At 39.6% G+C, this 14,848-nt stretch overlaps 1 protein-coding gene across 2 annotated transcripts in view; it reads left to right on the forward strand.

Annotated features, from left to right (window-relative positions):
• gabra3 (gamma-aminobutyric acid type A receptor subunit alpha3) overlaps positions 1–14,848 on the forward strand; it is a 100,496-nt gene that overhangs the window by 39,921 nt on the left and 45,727 nt on the right. The gene's annotated exons all lie outside the window — the stretch shown is intronic.

Consider the following 14,848-nt stretch of genomic DNA (forward strand, 5'->3'; position numbering starts at 1 on the left):
AAGCATTGTGTACCTGCTCCCGCCTGCCTCCGTCTCTCTGCGTTTGGGTCCTCACCGCACACCCCCCACAACAGGAAATAGTCATTTCAGCTGGAGTCGGCCATATAAAAAAGAGAAATCAAGTTGAAAGGAACACAGCGATCAGAGATGAGGAGAGAGAGCATGTGTTACTGAGATAGAAAACGATGAAAGCCGAACACTGCTTTCAAGCATACAAATAATCAGAAAGAGGAGCTCCAATATTTTCAGCTTCTTGTTTCACAGCGGACCAAATGATATGACTGGCCAGCCAGATGGGGTTGCATATGTTGGCTGTAAACCCTGCGAGACCCTGTGGTATGTGTCCTTTACCTGTGGTTTTAGGATCACTAAATCAAAGAAATTTAAGCAATAGAAAAGAAAAAAAATACACCTACTCTCTGATGGGGATTTGCATGGGTGCGGTGTGGCCTGTGTTGCCAGGATTTATGTGTAAACTCAGCACAGTCCTATTTGATTTGTTGGTTTCTGTTTGTCCCCTCCTCCTCCAGCTGTAATAACGCTGTATACCTTGGACATTGTAATGAGATTTTGAATTGAAAAAGGCAGAATTTCAGACGCAAGGTTACCAGCTCCAGAGTATTTATTTTAGCTTCCTTGAGGCTTTATGATAAATTATTTACTTTAACCAGACATGCCTGACTTTGAAATCCAGGAAGATTTATTTACAACTCCAACATGAAGTTAACCGTAAAGTTGTATTTGACATTACATGTGAAGCTGGATGGGGTTCTGAAATATAAGCAAATAATAATGCACATTAATAAGCATCTGACTTACTATGAACATTATTTACCAAAACTAAATGTTAACCCTTGGATTTTTCGTTTTCACCTGTTTCAAAGTGTTTTAAATCAGAAATATGTATTTCTTTCAACCAAATTGCCCAAAAATAACATGGTGATTTCATACAACATTCTTCAGGTAAAAAATGTTAATGGTTTCAAAACAGTATCCGGACTAAACTTTGACAAATACCCATCTGTGATCCACTCAACATCCTCTGATCTTAACTATTAGTCAAATAAGTCATAATTTCTGCATTTTTAAATAAAAACGTATGTATAATATTACATAAATGAGGTTTGTTGACCATGAATTGCAAGAATAAGTGTAAAACCTATTATTAAACCAGCTCGGGTTTTTAAAAGTTCAAGGTTAACGGGAAGACAACACAAGGGTTGTAGCAACCAGCATATAACATGAAAAAATACTGAGAATTACAAATATAGTCATTTCTCTGTAATATTTAACATAAATGTTACATATTGCTTAGTAACACAAATTGAGAATAAGCCAGATGTATTACAGCACACACATTCATTACAGAGTGAACAGTGCAATACACCTTATTACACTACATACAAGTACTACACTAATACTAATAATTAATACTAATATTACACTTCCACATTTTAGCAGAACACTTATTGAAAATAATGAGGCAGTAAAGCCCATGACAGTTTATTAAGCTACAGAGTAGTTTTAACTTACATTCTGGGCTACCCACATCATTTCAAAAAGTCTGAAAAAGGGAAGGAATGATAACATGCTGCTACTTTCTGTCCCTTCTCCTGTCTGAGCGCAGAGCGCATGCAACTTCAAGAGCCTCGGTTGGAGCTATGAAGGATTAAACACAAGGTTTCCACACCATGGTAATCCACCGCGATAATGAGGATATTTTAAATGAGAAGAACAATTGTTACACTCAACATTTTACACACACACATTGGCATCACTCTCACTCCAACCAATGATGTAAATTCATCATTCCCTCAGCAACTAAGCTTTGTGTTCCAAGGCCTGGCCCTCGCCGTGTGGTTGGTCCAGCCAATGATGACCACACATTTAGGGTCAGGTTTTACAGCACTTCATAGCATGGAGAGCTAGGAGCATGCTTACAGTTATAAATCATCTCTTCATTGCTGCTGATACAGGTGATTAAGCTTTTGTAATCCCTGTAGATATCGTTGCTGGATGTGACAGCAAGAGCTGTGGCTTTCTTCTAAAAGCGCCTGGGAAAGTGGGCTGGTGTCACAAACGTTGATATCACACGTTTCAGATCATATCTTTATGTTAGATAATTTCCTGCTGCTGTAGGCAGGCTGATGTCCTATCCAGCATATTTCATTTGTGGTTCTGTATTCCAAAAATATGTTTCCTCTTGCAAAATATATGTCCTTCAATCACAGTTATGTGATTTTTTTTTTTAAATAGATGTGATACTTTAACTGAATGCTTAATACATTAATTGCAGTAAAACCTTGCTGTGAATTTTCTTTTCATTTTTTCATGGCAGTGAATTAAGGCTAGTTAAAGATCAAGGACAACAAGAGAGGCAAAAACGGTTAAAATCCAAGATCAAATAAGGCAGAGGGCTTTACAGCGATGGATTGGGGAATTGAGGCTGTGTGTGGGAGGAAAAGAAAGGATGAATGTGTACTGAATAGAAAGAGGAACACAGTGCTAGAAAGGATTGAGCAGGGTTGTTTAGCCAAGGACAAGACTATGTACCCAGTGATACTGGAGGATTGCTGGTTCAAGTCCCCGTACGGACCAAAGTACGGAGTGTGGATCGGTAGCTGGAGAGATGCCGCTTCATCTCCTGGTGCCCTTGAGCAAGGCACCATGCCTCACTCACTGGATGACACTTGGCACTAGTCCTTTCTGTTAATTTCGTTATTAACGGCGTCCTTTTTTTTAAATCACAAGACTTTTTTTTTCACATGCGGTTGTAACAACTAGTTGAGTTAGAAAAAATCACCGTCTAGTTACACCGGAAAAAAAACAGGCCAAAGAGTAGTAACGTTACGTTTTGACGTGATGCCGAAATGGACGCCAATAAGATTCTGAATGGAGAGTTAACTTTTTAAAAGTTGCCAAATGGTTTTATTAACAAGACCAAAGTGATCTGTGCGTTTTGTTGTTGTGAACTGAGCTATTATTGCAGCACGTCCAGTCTGAAATACCACTTGATGGTCAAGCACACAACTGATGCTGATTCTGCCCCCCCCGTATAGCATTGTGTGAGAAATAATTTGTTCTAAGTGTGAACGACTGCTCCTAGTGAGAATGTCAGTGTGAAATTGAACACTACAGTAGGCTGTATGTCAGTGTTGTTTTCAATAAATAAAAATCCTTTGTAAGCGAACCGATCCACTCTTCCATGTTGATAAGAGCATTAAAATAAGAAAATAATGGGACAAAAAGACATCAAGGGACATTTAGAATGGATCAAAATGTGTGATTAATTGCCAGTTAACTATGACATTAATGCGATTAATCATGATTAAATGTTTTAATCGTTTGACAGCGCTAGCAGACACACATTTCTGTAACTTCAAACAAAACTTCTATGCCGTGCTGAGACTGCACAGTGCTACAAAAGATTATTGAGCCAACATTTACAGAAAGTTACAGAGAGCAGCTTTTTTCCTCAGCCCCATCAAGAACAGGATATAGAACAGCAGTGTTGCAGCAGCTGGAAATTAACATTTTCAAATTGATTCTATTTTCCTCTTGTTCCACTATCTGAACAGATTGTGCCCGTTAAACACAGTCTCCAATGGGGCAAGGAGGCCCCAATTGGCCTCCACCTCTTGCTTTAGCTGGAAGTGTTAAACAGATGCTGTGTAAGAAATGCTGACCATGGCTGTCTTTATGGCAACAACTATTGAAAACCTTTCAACAAGTTGAAATAGTTTCAGCAGTCCTCTGCTCTGAGAAAGAAAGCCAATGCAAATATCTTGGCACTGTCTGAAATGTGTAACAGTGTGTTCTCTCAAGTCAATACAATGGGTAAAAGCTCTAAACAAGTGTTCCCAGTGGACACATGATCCAACTTGACAACTACTGCAAAACACACATTACAAAGTGTGTCCAGTGGAGGTAGTTTAAGCTTTTGCTAAAAATGCCCCCCAGGTGCCTGCAGTGGGAAGTGTGCCAGGCACGGTCCACTGGGAAAAGGCCCGGAGGCCACCCCACAACATGCTAGAGGGACTCCAACCCAGCTGGCTGGGGAGCGCCTGGGCATCCCCAGAGGAGGAGCTGGAAGAAGTTACTGGGGAAAGATGGGTGGACTTTGTACAGCTACAGCTCTACACTGAATATGGTGTAAAAAAAAAAAAAAAAAAAAAAAAAACTTGAAAAGGTAATAAGACGTCTACAGCCATGTGAACGGCTCTGAGTCTACACTCACCTAAAGGATTATTAGGAACACCTGTTCAATTTCTCATTAATGCAATTACCTAATCAACCAATCACATTGCAGTTGCTTCAATGCATTTAGGGATGTGGTCCTGGTCAAGACAATCTCCTGAACTCCAAACTGAATGTCAGAATGGGAAAGAAAGGTGATTTAAGCAATTTTGAGCGTGGCATGGTTGTTGGTGCCAGACGGGCCGGTCTGAGTATTTGCACAACCATTTCTAGGGTTTACAAAGAATGGTTTGAAAAAGGAAAAAAATCCAGTATGGGCAGTCCTGTGGGCAAAAATGGCTTGTTGATGCTAGATGTCAGAGGAGAATGGGCCAACTGATTTAAGCTGATAGAAGAGCAACTTTGACTGAAATAACCACTTGTTACAACCGAGGTATGCAGCAAAGCATTTGTGAAGCAGCAACACGCACAACCTTGAGGCAGATGGGCTACAACAGCAGAAGACCCCACCGGGTACCACTCATCTCCACTTCAAATAGGAAAAAGAGGCTACAATTTGCAAGAGCTCACCAAAATTGGACAGTTGAAGACTGGAAAAATGGTGCCTGGTCTAATGAGTCTCGATTTCTGTTGAGACATTCAGATGGTAGAGTCAGAATTTGGCGTGAACAGAATGAGAACATGGATCCATCATGCCTTCTTACCTCTCTGCAGGCCGGTGGTGTAATGGTGTGGGGGATGTTTTCTTGGCACACTTTAGGCCCCTTAGTGCCAATTGGGCATCGTTTAAATGCCACGGCCTACCTGAGCATTGTTTCTGACCATGTCCGTCCCTTTATGGCCACCATGTACCCATCCTCTGATGGCTACTTCCAGCAGGATAATGCACCATGTCACAAAGCTCCAATCATTTCAAATTGGTTTTTTGAACATGACAATGAGTTCACTGTGCTAAAGTGGCCCCCACAGTCACCTGATCTTAACCCAATAGACCATCTTTGGGATGTGGTGGAACGGGAGCTTTGTGCCCTGGATGTGCTTCCCACAAATCTCCATCAACTGCAAGATGCTCTCCTATCAATATGGGCCAACATTTCTAAAGAATGCTTTCAGCACCTTGTAGAATAAATGCCACGTAGAATTAAGGCAGTTCTGAAGGCGAAAGGGGGTCAAACCCAGTAGTAGTATGGTGTTCTAATAATCCTATCAGTGAGTGTATATAGAATGCTATTATATTATAATATGATATATTATAAATGCTATTGTCAACATGTTCACATGCTAACAATGACAATGTTGATGCTAGCAGGTACTGTATAATGCTTACAGCATTCACCATCTAAGTTTAATACGTTAGCATTTATCATTGCTTTACTAGCACTGAACTCTAGCGGAGGCTGATGAGAATGTTTTGTGGGCATTTAAGACCTGGACAACTGAGAAGTCGAGGAACCATCACACTGATTGCAATTCATCCTGAGGGGAATATGTTTACATTTCATGGCAATCCATCCAAAAGTTGTCGATACATTTCAATCAAAAACAAAAGAGGCAACCACATGGTGGCGCTAGAGAAAATGTCAGAGGATCACCAAAATCCTTAAGGTTCATCTTCTGGACACCATGCATGGCATCCTTTTATAGTTGTTGAGATATTTCGGTCTGGACCAAAGTGGTGGGCAACCAAATTGCCATACCAAGAGCCACACTGCTGCATGGCTAAAAATGTACATTCTTTAAATAAACCAAAGTCTTCTGTAGTTAGGATATGTTAAAAGCACTCTGCTTATCTACATTTTAAACAATGTGCTTTCTTGTTTAATTACACTAGCTTCATTTTCCACAAACCTAAAATAGGTTATAAGGGCAGGTCCTCTCAAAAAGTATGATGAATTAAAGAACATGAGAAAGTTTGTCCTAGATGAACAAATATAGATGTGACAGTTGTCCCTGGAGTCAGCAAACGCTGCTGTGTGTTAGCTATCCCCCCCCCCATCCGTTTCTCTCCTGTGTATATTATCTGCACAAAACAGGCAAGTGGAAGACAGAAGAAAGAAGCAAACAAAGAAAAATCAGTCATATTGTAAAGGCTTTGAACGTTCGGCATCCATTGGAGACAATATGCTGCATAATGTGCTGCTGCATAACATTATCAATATATTGTTGGTAGAATAGGATATAATATGAGTGGGAGGACCTGGTGAGGAAGATTAGTTATGTTGTAAAGGTTAACTCGTGCATGAATTCAAGCTTGGAATTTATTATTTATTAATCAAGACTGTGCTAATTAGACATCCCCTCTCATTTGCTTCCCCCCATTGTGGGTTTTAGTTGACAGGAAGATGGAATTAAATGTTTGTTGCAGCATTTATAATGAATAAAATACTGCACCTATAACCACACAGTCAAGAAAGGTCATCAGCTTCCAATATATCTTCTCCACAAAGCTCTGAGAAGCCTCACTAATCCCCCTTCCTATTCGATTTTGGTCGCCCCCGGTTCTCAGCAGCAAGGCAGTTCAGCGAGTGCATCATCTGGGCATTTTAGTGGTGGATGGATATCAGGATTCTTATCCGCCATCCATGGCTCACACATCACTCTAGAGGGGGTGACACACACTTAAGAGAGAGATGAGGTAGTTGGGGGAGGATGCCGAGGCATTTCTGGGTTAGTGCCCACTTTCAATTAAAGTTGCATAAGTCACTGCAGCAGCAGCCAAATGTTTGTTGGGATGGGAGTGAATCACAGTTTGTTTCTTGCCTCTCGCATTCTTTTATCAGAGTTCATCACCTTTTCAAGCCAAATTTAATAAATGCTCGACTGAATTAGCACTGCAATCCTATAACATTGTCAAACATAATTTAGTTTGTTTTCTTAAATAGTCAAAAATTATTAAAAAATGACGCAGCATAACCAGAGCTGTTGTGTTTTTTAAAGCGCCCATTTCTGCTCATTTTCAGGTTCATAATTATCTTTTGAGGTTGTAGCAGAATAGGTTTACATGGTTTTTATTTAGTATTGTACTGCACATTGCCTGTGTGTTTGGCTAGCGCTAGCATGCTTTAGTTAGCCACCTCGTCTTGGCTAGTGACGTAGAAAGCCGCGCGGATTTTGAACAGCTTACACGGAGACTGAAGGCAGGACATTCAGAACCCGTATCTCACTCAAAACAGCATGGATAGTTTGTATGTGTGTGGAAGCACCAGAGACACAAAATAACAACCTAAATAAGAAGAAAAAGTGTTTTTTTTCATAATATGGGCACTTCAAGGATGCTAATTTAGAATTATTTTTCTGACCAAAAGCCGACCCTGGTCAACCAATCATTAACCGTTAACAGTCAAACAGCTTAGGAGTCCCAGTTCACCCGTCCAGGATGCTCGGACATACTTCACGTCTGCAGACAGCTGCAGCCTTGTATCGCTTGTGCAGCCACAAAGTTGCGCGCTATGTGCAGCCACTTACTTGGCATCGCGTCCAAGTCCGTGCAACCGAGACAAGTCCGCAGAGCATATGTTCGATATACTGTAAACCAATTTAACCCGCCAGTCCTTATCGTTATACTCTAGTGCCTCCGCTGTCAGCACTGTCCAACAGAGAGCCTTAAACTTAGCACAAAAACAGAGCATAAAACGCAACTTTACTAGTGCTAAGTTTGCTTGGGCACCCCTGTGGGTCGCCGGACTGGCCTTCAAAAGAAACTTTTCACACAGAGCTAAAGTCGGTATGAACGAAGCCTCAATTGTTTAGCTGTATGGTCAAAGTGAATGCAATCCTATCTCCTGGTAAAAGTGCAACTATTAAACCAATGGCCAGTCTATCAATTAAAATTAACAAGGTCCATTAGCTTACAATTCAGGTTTATCCCTCTCTGTCTAATAACACCCTGTTTAACTCCTTTAAATGGAAATGCATCCAATTAAGGATATAATTAAATTTCATGTTACTTATAAGCCATTTGTAGTCATGCCGCGTAGTACACAGAGGACCTGTATGTTCACTGACCACAGGTTTTGACTTAATTGGTAAACTTTTCAGTTGGCCTCTTTTGGTGTCACCTCGGCTCTTTTCTCTAGCGGATAATGAAATGTGTGCCTTGCCGTGTGTACAGAGAAGATTTTTTTCCCAAATTGCTTCAACTGTTCAACATCCAGAAGTTGTAGGATAAAAGAAATCGCCTCATAAAACAAGTCAAATCAGTCACTGAAAGGAACACACTTTAACTGCAACTTGTAAAATTACTCCTCCTCTCTAATCTATTTGCCATCACCCTGTCAGCTCACGAAGCACTTTCATCTCATACTGCACCCCGCGAACAGCTCTCGTTACTGCTCACTTCGCTCCAGCTTCCCCACTCACTCCACACCTCCCCCACACACACCTCCTAACTGGCAGCAGGCACCTGTGTGCCCTGAGAGACCACTACTAACATCTCTTCCCTGGCCAAGTCTGCAATCCTTCACCTGTCAGACTGGTTTCACCTCACTAACCTTGGATCAGATCCAGGCCACTTACTCACTACATGCCCGTTCCACTAAGTCTGACTGCTTGGCCCACACAGATTTGTATCCACCAGCCTACAAAGTATATGCCTCCATTTTCTTCTCAAGTTGCCAGTCACCTTGTCTCGCGTTGCCAGACCTACCTCCACGGAGCCGCCAAGGAAGGTCTGGATAGTCCACACAGCATTCCTGGATTGAAGAAAAATATGCTCTGGTTTATTGCCATTATTGGCACCAATCACGCTAATCACTAAGCGCCAGACAGAGCAACAGTGTCTCTCCAAAATAATCCTCTGGAAGGAACTAGTTTTGGAAGCATGTGACTAAAAAAAAACTCAGATTGGACAGATAGTCTAGCTAGCTGTCTGGATTTCCCCTGCAGAGATGTTACCTTCAGACCACTCCTTACTTGTAAGACACTTGTAATAGATAGACACATTCCAATCTATTCTCAACTGTGGGATTGGGTTATCTCAAACTAAACCTTCTGTGGAAGATCCTTAGCATAGATGAAGATAAGAGCATGGAAAGTTATTCGTCAAAAGGCTTTGGCATGTACAGTGCATACTATAAGTTTCTTGGTCCCTGTAAACATGTTTGTACACGTTTGATATTGAACAATTAATACAATACTTTCCATATTTCCTCTTTGAAAGACAAAAAAGATTAAGAGTCATGTCAGCTGAAGAACCTCGCAAATCCGGTGCAGAAATGGGACTTAGCAATAATTAAAAAGATGATTTCTACAGAACATGGCGAATAAGAAGACTATTTTTACAGGGTAAAAGAGTCTTTAACTTCTAGTTAAGTTAAAAGTCTGTTTGCACAAACAAAAAAAGACAAAGTGGTTTTAATTGTCCATACGCTCCAGGACATAATATAATGTAACATTTGTCCAATCTCATGGGTCCATCAATCAAAAAGGAATAGTCAAAAATGTGACTATTGAGTGAGCTGTTGAGTTTAATGTGCTACTTCTCTTTACTGCTACCATGACTGTAATACCCCTAAATCCCAAATTAAAGTTTTTCATGCAATAATAACTAACGGTTTTTGATTTTGGACTGTTCAAAAATCCACATTTGTTTTCCAGTCAAACCTGCCTTGGGTTAACATTGGGCACTTTTCACTGCTCCGTTGAGTCTGAGGTGTTGTAGGATGTGGTGCTGATTTTCGTGTCAAACATTGTGAAGCATGACTTGTCAATTTTGGTACTGTAAAATGACAGGCTTTGGTCAGTTTCTGCAACAGCGTGTACAAAAATAATAATAAATAATAATAATAAAAAAGGTGTGAAGATGTCCGCAAGTTTGTTTTTCTGCCTGTAGAAACTAGTGACCCTGCACCAATCAGCAGTCACTTTGGGTAGAGTTGTGAAGCAAAGAAAAGCATAGACACCAATTAAACTATCCCTAACTGACTGCAGCATTGAATATTTTTGATGTAATTATGTAGCCGATAGTGCTGACATTATTTTGTAGCTGATAGGGGTGTGAATGATCACTGGTGTCACGATTCGATTATCCTGTCAACGATTCAAATCAACATCCCAATGCGTCACCTCCTTGTTAATATCTTACATTGCCACACATGGTTCCCATCAACACATTCAAGCAGTCAAATACAGTATATGTATGAACTCCCCTTTTTATTGTATCTGCTCTTAATTTTCTGAATGTAGCCGAGTCTGAGCACAGCAGACAACAAATAAATTCCAAAAACAATACACAATTATGATTCGCTAATTATGACACGATTATGGTCTGTCCCTGCATCAATGCATAAGCAATGATTCATTTTAACACCCTAGTAGCTGAGCAGCAGATCACCTACAGTATCATGCGGACACTGATTAGACTTGGAATAGTTTTGACATATAAATAATACATAAATGAATATGAAACTGAGCAGCTAATTTATCTTTCATTTGACATCAGTGGGTAATCAGCCAAACATGTCAAAATTGGCCTCAACTGAAGAGTAAAGACTTAACAGTAACCGTGTGTCCGCATCATTTTCAGCTGGTTCTGCTTCTTCTGTGCTTCAATGTCCTAGATGTTTCAGATTTACCACCATAACTGGTGCAACAAAACTAGTACCTTTTAACAACCACACATGCAATGTTGTAGTGAATAATGACTTACAATTTTTTTTTCCCCCAATCGGATGTGTCTTGGGGCCTTTTACTAACACAGTTTTCCAGGCTTGCCTCACACAACATTGGTAAAGACCTGTCAGTCATCTCATGATCAAATACTCCAAATTCATTGAAACTTCAATTTCAAAGCCACCACACAGAATAATGCAATCAGGCAGCATGGCAGTTATTAAAACAAATGAACATTATTTATGTGCTAAACCCATGACCAGTATAAATCTTTTATGATTGCAGAATATGTCGAATTTAGCATCACAGTGTTGTGAAACACTGTAGAAGCCTGTCTTTCCATCTCCAGTGTTTACACCTACAGTATCTGTACCTTTCATGCTCCTCATGCAACTTGTTCTCCTTCAGGCAAAATTCACATAAATGAGGTCCATCGCTGAGAGTTTGTTCTCTCTAAATATTTTTCCTTCATGTGAGGAACAACTGAGGAATATATAGACTGTTCTGTCCTTTCTTTGTCAATAGGCATTTATATGCTTGAATTGATGTGTGAATAAAAAGTGGAATGAGTAAGTAAAACAAGCTGCTGCATGATTACAAAAACCTGTGTTTTAACAAAAATGATGTCAAATTCAGAGAGAATGTCCCATTTCTTTGTCCTCATCAGGGAATTTAACAGCTGGCTCATACTGAAAGCTATAGCATTTGTGTGTGTGTGTGTGTGCGTGCTTCAGTAAAGCACGCAGATGCTCCAAACCACCCAAGTACTGTGTTTTTCTGCAGTGGATATTTGAGTGTAGAGCAGACATTGTTAGAATGGTTTTCACAGGGACAAAAGGTTTCTCGTTAATATTTAAGTGTCCACTGGTGCTGTCTGAGGCCACAGAGGCTTTTTGTTTGATATATGATTCATGTTAAGTGAGATATTATCTGTTGCGGTTTAGCTCGCCCCAGCCATTTCTGAAGCTTTTTGTATTCGGTGTGTTCTGAGCTGTCTCAAACACGCATGTCACTTTTTGGAAGTGTTGTGAATGAAAAGCAAAACATTTACAGTATATTAGGGTTCGGCGGAAATAAGGTGTACCGCAGGGTCTTGACAATAGCAACGGTATCAGTTTCAATACTGTCATTGAAAAAAATGCAATGCACTATTTAATGCCTATAAATGCTTATGGGTGGTTGTCCTCATGTGACAGTGGGGAAGAGAGAGACGGAGAGAGAGAAAGAGGGAGAGAGAGAGGGAGGGAGGATAGCAAGTCGTGCACCGAGTGACCTGGTCTCGAAGAAGAACACAACTTCTGCGGTTTGGCAGCATTTGGGGTTCCGCCCTAATGAGACGGAGAGGTGTTTCACCATATTTTTTGGATTGAATTTGGATACCGCCCAACTCCACTGACTTCTAGTTTCAAATATCAAATATTTACACTGTCCTATTTGCACATGTTTTTGGCAGAGCTTAATTATACAGCACACCCAGGTACCCATTTGACAACCACACTATATCAAACTGTGCCCCACTCAATGAGGGGCAGATCATGGGCTTTGTGTTAATTAAAAGGCTCAGTCTCAGTGGAGATAACGTCTCAAATATCTCCCATCATCTGACTAATCATTAGTACTCTCTTCTTAGAGTCTTATTTCTTAATGTACAGTCCCGGTCGATATGGCAACACCTGTGGTTATGACTGAATGTGTAAGTAGCCTAAAAATATTTATTTACTGCTCTGAATTTAATCCGCCATACCATTCAAGGAGTTAGTCTCTGTCTGTCTCTCTCTCTCTCTCTCTCTAAAATATAGATTACCTATGTAACATATTTACTTCCACTGGTCACTTTTTAGGCAAAGTGTTTGTGTAACTAAATAGCCTAACTCCTTAAATGGTTTCATTTGAGAGTAGTCGTTTGTAAATGTAAATTTTAGACTTTTATCATTCAGGCGGCCCGCTATTATCTGCTACGCTTTTTCTACTTGTGCTGTTTTTTGTTTTTTTGTTTTTTTACAGAGGCAGTTTCCTTCTAGAGCCCGACCAAAGGATTTTAAGGCCGATACAAACATTTGTTTATTTAAAAAATCCGATATGCAGATCAATTTTTTTTAAATCCATAAACGCGTTACAAAACATGAACAGATTTCCCTAACATTAGTTATTTGTACTTATTTATGAGTTCCTACTTTGTATTATTGTCACAACAGAGCAAAGGAACATCAAAATATATTGAAGTTCTGATAAATAAAATTACAAACTTAACATATGAAGTCCTTTGAACAAAAACACATGAACAAAAAAAATCAGTGCTGCCAAGAAGAACGTTGTAGAGCGCCCTCTGGTGGAAAAAACATACAAAGCCTGTGCTCATAACATGGTTGACAGTCCGTTTTTATTTTTTAAATTTGTATTTATCAGTCATTTTTTGGTCATTCAAATGATTTTGATGTATATTTAAAAAAAAGATTTTTTTTTTTGCCTAATGTGAAAAATGCCTAATATGGGTCAAGCTCTATTTCCTTCTTCACTTATCATATGCTTTGCTTCCTCGTGGCCCCATATTTGGACATAGAAACAAAGATATCGAAGAAAATGGACTCTGAAATTGATAAACTATGAAGATAATCAAATGATACATGTAATACACACTGTTCACATAACTGTAACAGAGTTTATTCATCAGTTATTCTCCATGGTAACTTAAGTGCCTCTGCTTTTGTGCCACCAAGTCAAGGCTAAATTTATTCAGGATAACTTGAATATCCAAGCTTTATCCCTTATCCTGGTTTTGTGCAGTAGACCACAGGTGTATCTGTTTACAATGCAAAAAAAACAATGTTTTAATAAGGAAGTCAATCAAAAATCATTGAAAATTACAATCTGATTTCATGCCGCACACAGCGCAAGTAGTTTTCCACATATCAGCTCGACTGACATAAATAGGTTAAGTCACCTGCAGCTCTTTCTAACAGCTCATTCAGCTTCCATAACGCCATGCAATAAGTAAAACTGATCTGCAGTCAGAAAAATTACAACAAAGACAAAATTAAACAAAGAGCAATTTTGGGTTTCCCGTGGCTATTAAAAGTCATACTGCGTTTCGCCAGTTGAACAATTGTTTTATGAAGCGGCGGAAAGAATTGTTTTATATGCCACAACAAGAAGGCTGGATTACATGCATGCTTCGTTTCCTGTGACTCCGTCATATATGTGAAGGCAACTGGAATCCTGCGCTGGAATGGCGTACTCCGCCACTGACAGTGAAAACAACTTAATAGAGCAGTACGTTTGATGACTATTGTAGAAAAAAATTTACAAAAAAAAAAAAAGGGACTTTATCTTCCATAAAATCTTTGTTTAAAAAAATTAATATGCGTTTCCCCAACCTGCCTATAGTCCCCCAGTGGCTAGAAATGGTGATAGGTGTAAACCGAGCCCTGGGTATCCTGCTCTGCCTTTGAGTAAAATTAAAGCTCAGATGGGCCGATCTTATGAGGTCATAAGGGGCCATCAGGACATGGACTGCTCGTCTATGAGGATTACTTGGATATTATAGTTCAGCTCCTCAGGAGATATAAGTTTAATTGAAGGCCCTCCTCATTAACTCATCAGTGTTCCACCTACATTATAGTGGCCTTTTCATCTCACCACAATGTGACCCTGCAGGGAATTGTGGGACATGTACAATTTAAAAACAAGTGTCTGATAGCGTATGATGAATTCTCTAACAAAACACTTCAGAGTATTTCCTTCTTGAGAAAGACTCCATTACCATAAATTCAGTTTTCTGTTAAGAGCCTGTAAAGATGAAAATAACAAAACAAACACGACCAGAAGTTATTATCCAAATATTGATTGAAGCCTTGGGCAGATCACTGGCATGAGATTTTGTCTGTGAGAGAAATAATAATCAGGGAGGTGGAATTACAACTAATTTCCTACAGAAACGGGTCATATTTAGAGTTTGGTATTATACTGAATTTATTCTGTATTAAACTTTTGATCATGAACAACATGTAAAAAATTAATTGTCATATAATTTATGTATACTGAA

This window comes from Etheostoma cragini, chromosome 13, assembly GCF_013103735.1.
Source record: "Etheostoma cragini isolate CJK2018 chromosome 13, CSU_Ecrag_1.0, whole genome shotgun sequence".
NCBI lineage: Eukaryota > Metazoa > Chordata > Actinopteri > Perciformes > Percidae > Etheostoma > Etheostoma cragini.